Source organism: Canis lupus, chromosome 10 (genome assembly GCF_048164855.1).
Source record: "Canis lupus baileyi chromosome 10, mCanLup2.hap1, whole genome shotgun sequence".
In the NCBI taxonomy this organism is placed as follows: Eukaryota; Metazoa; Chordata; class Mammalia; order Carnivora; family Canidae; genus Canis; species Canis lupus.
Window position 1 is genome coordinate 67,815,354 of NC_132847.1, and position 7,631 is coordinate 67,822,984.

The window sequence follows — 7,631 nt, forward strand, 5'->3', positions numbered from 1 at the left end:
AGGGATTTGCAGAACATCCATTAGAGATAAGAAACCTCTAGTTGCTGTTTGTTCATTTTCAACTAGCAGACATCACTAGGCATAGGTGTCACCCAGAGTAGTAATGTAAATAGGTCATTTAAACAAGGAATTCAGGTAGAAAATGGAAATCATCGAAGTACCATTAGTGCCCACGCTGGCTTGCTTCAGCTAGAAACAAAGAGGAAATATGCACCCACCATGTAAGCTTATGGTCACAGGGCACTTAAAATTGTCCTATCCTTCTACAAGCCTGCTAGCACCTGGGTAGCACCTACCCAAATGAAAATGTAGTCAGTCTTCAAGAACCAGCTCAAATGCTCTCTCCTTCATGAAGATTAGGTGATTCCCAAAAATGAATGATATACTGGCTTCTGTTGGACCCTAGCACCACACTGATATCAACTTGTGGCACTTACCTTATCTCTTAGATATATAGGTATGGGTATTTGATATTATTGCCACCATGAGGGCAGGAATCCTGGGTTTTTCATCTTTTATATGTCCTTTGGCACTTCACACATATATCCAACAAATCCCTCATTGAACCAAATCAAAGGCTTCTAAAATGATCTCCCATTCCAGTAGGCCAGCAAAGATCTTTGTATATAGTAGGTATTTGCTGAATTAATTTGGATGGAATCACAAGGAGATTTGTACTTCTGGAAACTCTTTTTCTACTAGTTCTGAGCTCAAGTAGACTACTAGTAACAAGGCCAGCAGCTTTCACTTGGTCTTATTCTTTCAATTAACCAAAATTTCTCTCTTTAGCCAAATTTTATTGATTTCTAATATAAAATGGCATATGGTCTGAATGGTTGCCTAAATCATTCAAATGTAGACTCCATGAAGACAGCAGAGTTTTTTGATTCTTGGTTTACTGCTGTTACAATGATTAAAACAGTCCCTCGGGGCACCTGGGTGGCACGGTTAGTTAGGCATCAGACTCATGGTTTTGGCGCAGGTCATGACCTTAGGGTCATGAGATTGAGCCTCGTGCTGGGCTCTGCACTCAACATGGAGTCTGTTTGAGACTCTCTTTCTCTCTCCCTCTGCCCCTCCCCACCATGCTCTCTCTCCCTCTCCTCCACCCTCAAATAAATAAATAAGTCTTAAAAAGAAACAATCCCTGACACATAGTAGATATTCAATAATAATTATTGAATGCAGTTGTTCAGGGAACCACGAAAACCCCAGCTTTCTACCAACGGACTATGAAAAGCAGACTTACGACAAACACAGTGGCAGATCATTTCCTAGGAGCCTCCAACTAGTCCTCCATCCCTGTAGGCACATATCTCTCTGCACATTAAGAGGGAGAGTTTCCTTTCCCCTTGAGTCTCAGCTGGCCTTGTGACTTGCTTGGAGCAAGAGAATGCATAGAAGGGATGTTCTGGGACTTACACGCCCAGATTTTAAAACACTTGTAGCCTCTGCTTTCTCCTTCTTGGGATCCACAGAATAATAAGAACCCATGGAAAAAGAGAAGTCTAGCCAGTAGGCTCTGAGCCACCCGAGGCATCCTAGCAGAAGTTCCTAACATGGAAGTGATCTTAGATGTTCCAACCTCACCCAAGTTCCCAGCTGAATGCAACTACACGAGCAACTCCAGCCAACATGTGGAGTGAAGACAGACAACCTACCAAGAATCGGGAGTAAATAACTGAACTTTGTTGCCATAGTCACAAAGTTTAGAGATGGTTTGTTATACATACTACATAACTGGGGCAATCCTAATGTATTTGTCGATGTGTCTGTCCTATTTATATGCATAAAAGATACTGTGAAATGATTGTCACTGAATATGTGTTTCTGGGTGGTAACATATTTGGTGGGGCTTTTATTTTATTGTCTTTAGTTTTTTGCTTAGTACTTCATATTGCTAGAATTGCATTAATATATTTCATAAAACCAATAACTATCCTATAATCATTTAAAACATTTATAGATATAAAAAGAATGTTTATAAAATATACAGAGAATATAAACAATTTTTTAAATACCTGTATACCCACCACGGAGTTTAAGAAATAGAACACTATATTTAAAGCTTTCTTGTGTGCTCCTCCCATGAACCCACCTTCCCTCAACTTCTGCTTCATCAACTTTGCCTTGCTTGCCTATGAAAATTTCCCCAAATAGGATTATGTATCCAACTATAAAATTATATGGTCTCACGTTTGTGAATAGAAGGAATTCTATTTTATTGCTGTATTGTATTCCATTTCGTTAACACAGTATCCAGCTCCGTCCAGGCTGCTGAAACACAACACCACACAGTGGGTGGCTTGCAAACAGCAGCAGTTTATTTCTCACAGTTCTGGAGGTTGGGTAGTGCAAGATCAAGGTGCCAGAAGACCTGGGGTCTGATAAGGATGTCCTCCAATGGCAGCAGGGGGGACAAAGCTCCTCTGGGTCTCTTTTCTTTTTTAAGATTTTATTTATTTATTCATGAGACACAGAGAGAGAGAGAGGCAGAGACACAGGAGAGGAAGAAGCAGGCTCCATGCAGGGAGCCCAATGCAGGATTCGATCCCGGGACTCCAAGATCACACCCCAGGCCGAAGACAGGCGCTAAACCACTGAACCACCCTGGGATCCCCCCGGGTCTCTTTTATAAAAATATTCATTTTATTCACGGGAGCTCCACCTTCATGACCTAATCACTACTCCTGCTACCATAATATCAAGGATCAGGACTCTAACACACGAATTTGGAGTGCAGGTCGGGGGGGGGGGGGGCGGGGGGACACAGACATTCAATCTTAGAACACACCACAGTTTATTTATCCATTCTGCTGTTGTTGAACACTTCTATCTGTTTCTAGATTCCACCCATCACAAAAAGAGCTGCTATGAATATTCTTATACATGTGCCCCTGGTGCAAGAACTATCGGGTACATGCCCAGGAGTGGGAAATACTCTGAGAGGCAATATAGTTAGAGACGTTAAGATGAGACTCTAAAATCTAAGAACGCTGGATTCCAACCCCTACTCTATCACTCCATCAGCCCCAGGCCCTTGCACTGGTTACTTAACCACTCGAACGGTATTTCTAACCTTCAGTGCACTTAGTAACCACCCGGGGAGCTCTAAAAAATTACAGAAGCCCAGGTCCCACCTTCAGAGGTCCTGATTTAATTGGTCCAGGTGGATGGTAGCCTAAGCACTGACCGTTTTTAGAGCCCACCCCCACCCCCAGCCACACAAATGGGCAGCCCCAGCCGAGAACCACTTCTCGAAGGCCTGGTTTCCCCATCTGTGAAACCCTGCTGAGAAGGCTAAAAACAGTGCCTCACGAAAGGGTTGCCAGAAGGAGGAGACACAGTGCGCGTGACAGGGCCTGGTAGTCAACAGCTTTAACTCTTATGGTTAAATCCATCGCTCTATTTCATTTTCAAGTTTGAGTACAAGTGATATTGAAGTATCATAAGAAATAGGATTTGAGGGGCACCTGAGTGGCTCAGTGGGTTAAGCATCCGACCCTTGATTTTGGCTCAAGTCATGATCTCAGGGTTGTGAGATCGAGTCCTGGGTCGGGTTTTGTGCTGGGTGGGGAACCTGCTTAAGACTCATATTCTCTCTCTCTCTCTCTCTCTCTCTCCCTGCTCCTCCCCCTGCTCTAAAGAAAGAAGAAGGAAGGAGAAGGAAGGAGAAGGAAGGAGAAGGAAGGAGAAGGAAGGAGAAGGAAGGAGAAGGAAGGAGAAGGAAGGAGAAGGAGAAGAAAAATAGGATTTGATGACAAGCTTGATACAGAGAAATAAAAGACAGGAACTCTGGTAGGTATGCTCCGACAGAGTAAGAAACAGAAAAGGGAGCAGATCAGTCTTTTGACTCCAACTATCTAAACATGATCTTGCAGTTACTCTTTGTTATAATTCTCTAAATTTATGTGAGGGATTCAAAACCCAGCTAAAGGCTTGGCTTTATTGTTTGCCGGCCTTACTGTGGGTGGAATCTTAGAAATGCTAGTGTCTTACAGAGATAATGTTCTCTTTGTTGGAAAATTTTGTTTTCTAACCAAGGAAATAATTAATTAAGCTTAAATTCTCCCATCCCCCTCGATGCTCTTCTAAACAGCTGGTACTTATTTGGGACAGAATATTAATTTTATTTGGAATCCATGGTGACAGTATTTGTTTCTTGCCATGAACATATTACAAGGTAGATTCATGATTTTCTAAACCGATCAGTAATCATTCATTGCACTAGGAAGCTTCCTCCATGTAGACAAAATAAAAAATTCACCTCAATCTCAAACATCAATATATATATATTCAGTTAATTCAGTTAATGAATTAGTTAGGCTTCCAAGTGAAAAAAAAAGCATTAAATCTCTGAAATTCATAGTTAACATGAAATTTTAAGTAAACTGATTTGTCACTTTTAAAAAACCACTTCACTTGAGGTTATTAAGCTTATTCCCTTAAACTGTCGGTTAGCAAATAAACACTGAAGTAGAATGTCCACCAAAAGGGGGAAAAATGTGACAAGATGCCTTAAAAAGGGAGGAACTTATGGGGATGGCGAGTTAAGGGAATCTGTGGACTGGCTGGGCTGGGCCCCCAGCTAGATTTCATCTCGTCCACCTGTCAGATGCCAAGAAAAATAAGTGCATTTTGCAGAGGCTGATATCTCTAGCTCTCCCCCTTTGACCTCCTTCCTTCCTGACCCTTTGACCTTCCCTGTAGGAGCTGCTCTGAGCAACTGTGCCCAGCACCTGGGAGGCTAAGCACTCTGCAGAGGCCAACAAGTCAACATTCCACTGGGAACACTGGGGCTGGATAATTCAACAGATTCAGCTGTTAGCCTCACCACACCCTCAGTCGAGGCTTCCACCCAAGCCTCCTCCTTCTTCACTTATGAAAATCATAAGCCAAGGCCCCCCAGGCTCTTTCCTCACCCCTTCCAGCCCACTGCCCCCCTGCTTCCCACCCCCATGCCTCGCTGTCTGCAAGCCTCCCCACAGTGCCTTGTGAAACCTCAACTCTATAAGGAACAAACTCCCTTTGATCTACAGACATTTCCTTGAGCGCTCCCCCAATGTTACCAATAAGTGGTTTTATTAGCTTCTCCCTCAAACCTGTCATTCCATTAGGCACAGTCACCCCCTTCGTCACGAAGACACTAACCATTAGAGTGAATATGACTTTCTGCCATCTGCCTCCTGTATCCAGTCTCTGGCTGTGTCTTGACAACTGTAACTCCAGTGACTTCATGAAGCAGGGAACTAGATGGGCCCATGCTCAATTATTAGCCCTCCTATTATTTAAAAGATCTTTTTGTTATGAAAATTTTTAAACAAACATGGTGAATGGCACAAAAATCCCACATCCCCACCACCCAACTTCCTCAGATCATAACATTTTACAACACTGTATTTTAATCCATTTCCATTCAACGCTTTTTCTTCTAATAGATGACACTCAAAAACATTGAATGACTTTCCCCAGATCGACAGCCCACAGCCAGCACACTAAGACACAGTATATGCAAAGCATCATTCGCTCAATAGCACTTGCCTAATTTATGAGCCTCCTTGAGTCCCTTGGGTCCTTTCTCTCCCTATCGCCCTTGCCAATCTGCTTCCTTTGAATATATATATTTCTGTCTGCCTTGTCTCTCAGTATTTTCCTTGTAATATCTCAATATTTTCTGTGTATGGTATCTCCCTATTTCCTATTTTTTTCTCCCCATGCCATTCATTCTTTAATTTGAGAACTATGTCATAAGCACCTACTATGTACCAGGCACTATGCTAAGCCCTTTGGATATGCATCTGCCCACCCTTTTTTCTAGGGAGCTTTCTCTTTGCTGAGAAAGAGATTTTCAGACCATCTGTCAACATGAATTTCTCCTCCTTTTTCCTTTCGTTGTCTCTACCTTCATCAGCTCTTCCCACACTTTTCTCACCTCACTGATTACAAAAGAAAACAGAACCATTATTTTACTTATTGCATTCTTACACTAGAATGATGCGTTCTCTGTATCCTGATTTTTAATGATTAAAAAGATAATATCCTATTGAATAATATTCAGATATTTGACAGCAGCACCAGGTCTTCAAAGAAACTTTAATTTCCCACCAAGCAACCTATATCCCAACCATACCTGGATATCCTCCATGCTACAGATTCATTCCCAGGCCTTTCCTTATGCTAGTCCTCATTATATGGGATGCTCTCAACCTGGATTTGTCAAGGTTCTCGTGAGACTTGGCTGCACTGTCTGCTTTTTTTGGCCATGTCTCCGTCTCCAGCATTTAGCACAATGCCTGGTGCACAGGAAGGGCTCAAGGAATGCTCGTTGTATTTTTTAACAATTAGGATTAAAATTAAGTTACTCATTACTTGGGACAGCATATTTTCTTTTAGCTGCTGGGCCACCTCAGAAACAAATTTTTCAGCTTGAACTGACCAGCCAAGATGGAGAAAGAGAAGGTAAGAACAGACAAGGAAGAGAAACATGTCACTCTGAGGAGGACTGAGAAACTCAGAGGTTGTTCTTTCTCATGGGGTTAAAGAACTGTCAGAGGTGGGGCAGGAACAACTGCAAATAGTTTGCCTCCCTCTTAATCCTTCAGGGGAGGGAAACCTGTTCTAAGTAGAAGATGTAACAGCTGCACTACTACCAGCACATTCCACAAAAGTCACAAGAAAATTGATGAGAATTCAAATACTCCGATAGCAGCAAGAAAAAGCCTCCGAAGGAAAACACCAGGGAAAGGGACTTGGAGACTTTTCTCCCTTGGAGAGGTGAATGGCTAAACCACATGCATCTGGTAGACCGCCAGGAATCAGAGGTCACAGAGCGGCCTCGGATGCCCCAGTGAAGGCTGACGCCAAGGGGCACAGCACTGGTGCGAAATCAGACAGCCAGAACTTTAAGAATTATAATAATCTCCACTCTCTAGACCCCACCCTGGTCCACGCTGGTTTAGAGCACCGGGGGTGAGGTCATTCACCTGTACCAAGAGATAAAGCCCTTTGCGGATCATTCCCTTAGGAGCTTGGCAATTAAGATCATTTAGAAAATGAGTAAGAGCTGTTTGAGAAGACAGGCATTCCTGGTCAAGCAGGGCTGCAGACTCCTGGAGCAGCTGGATCTTTGCCGGGGGTTGCGGGGGGCAGTGCTGAGTAAAGCACATCCTTAGAAAAGAACGATATTTTGCAGCACCTACCTGCAGTGAAAGCGCCCAGGGTGTTTGTTAAGAGTTCAGATCTGGGGGGTTGGGGGCAACTCTTTTGAATATCTAGGGAGTCTAGAACAAAGCAAAACAAATCTCTCCTGTCTCCGCCTCACTCAGATCTAAACTGTTTTATGACACTTCTGTGAGATCTTTCATTTCCACACAGAGAAAGAGATACCGTTTGTGAGGGTCAAATGTGTGTCAGCAAGTTTCCCTGGTGGTTAAAACCCACTAAAGTGTGAGAAGAGCCCCAGAGGTCTGAAGACCATTAACATGGCACATGTAAAGGGCACCAGCCTTTCATGTGAGCCAAAAAGCCACCTGCCCTGTGGTTTCTCTGCTCTGGGACCATCCTCCCCTGACCTCAGGCCTGAGGAACTATGGTCAGGAAACCCCTCCTGTGTTTCAGAGCCTCTATGTCCT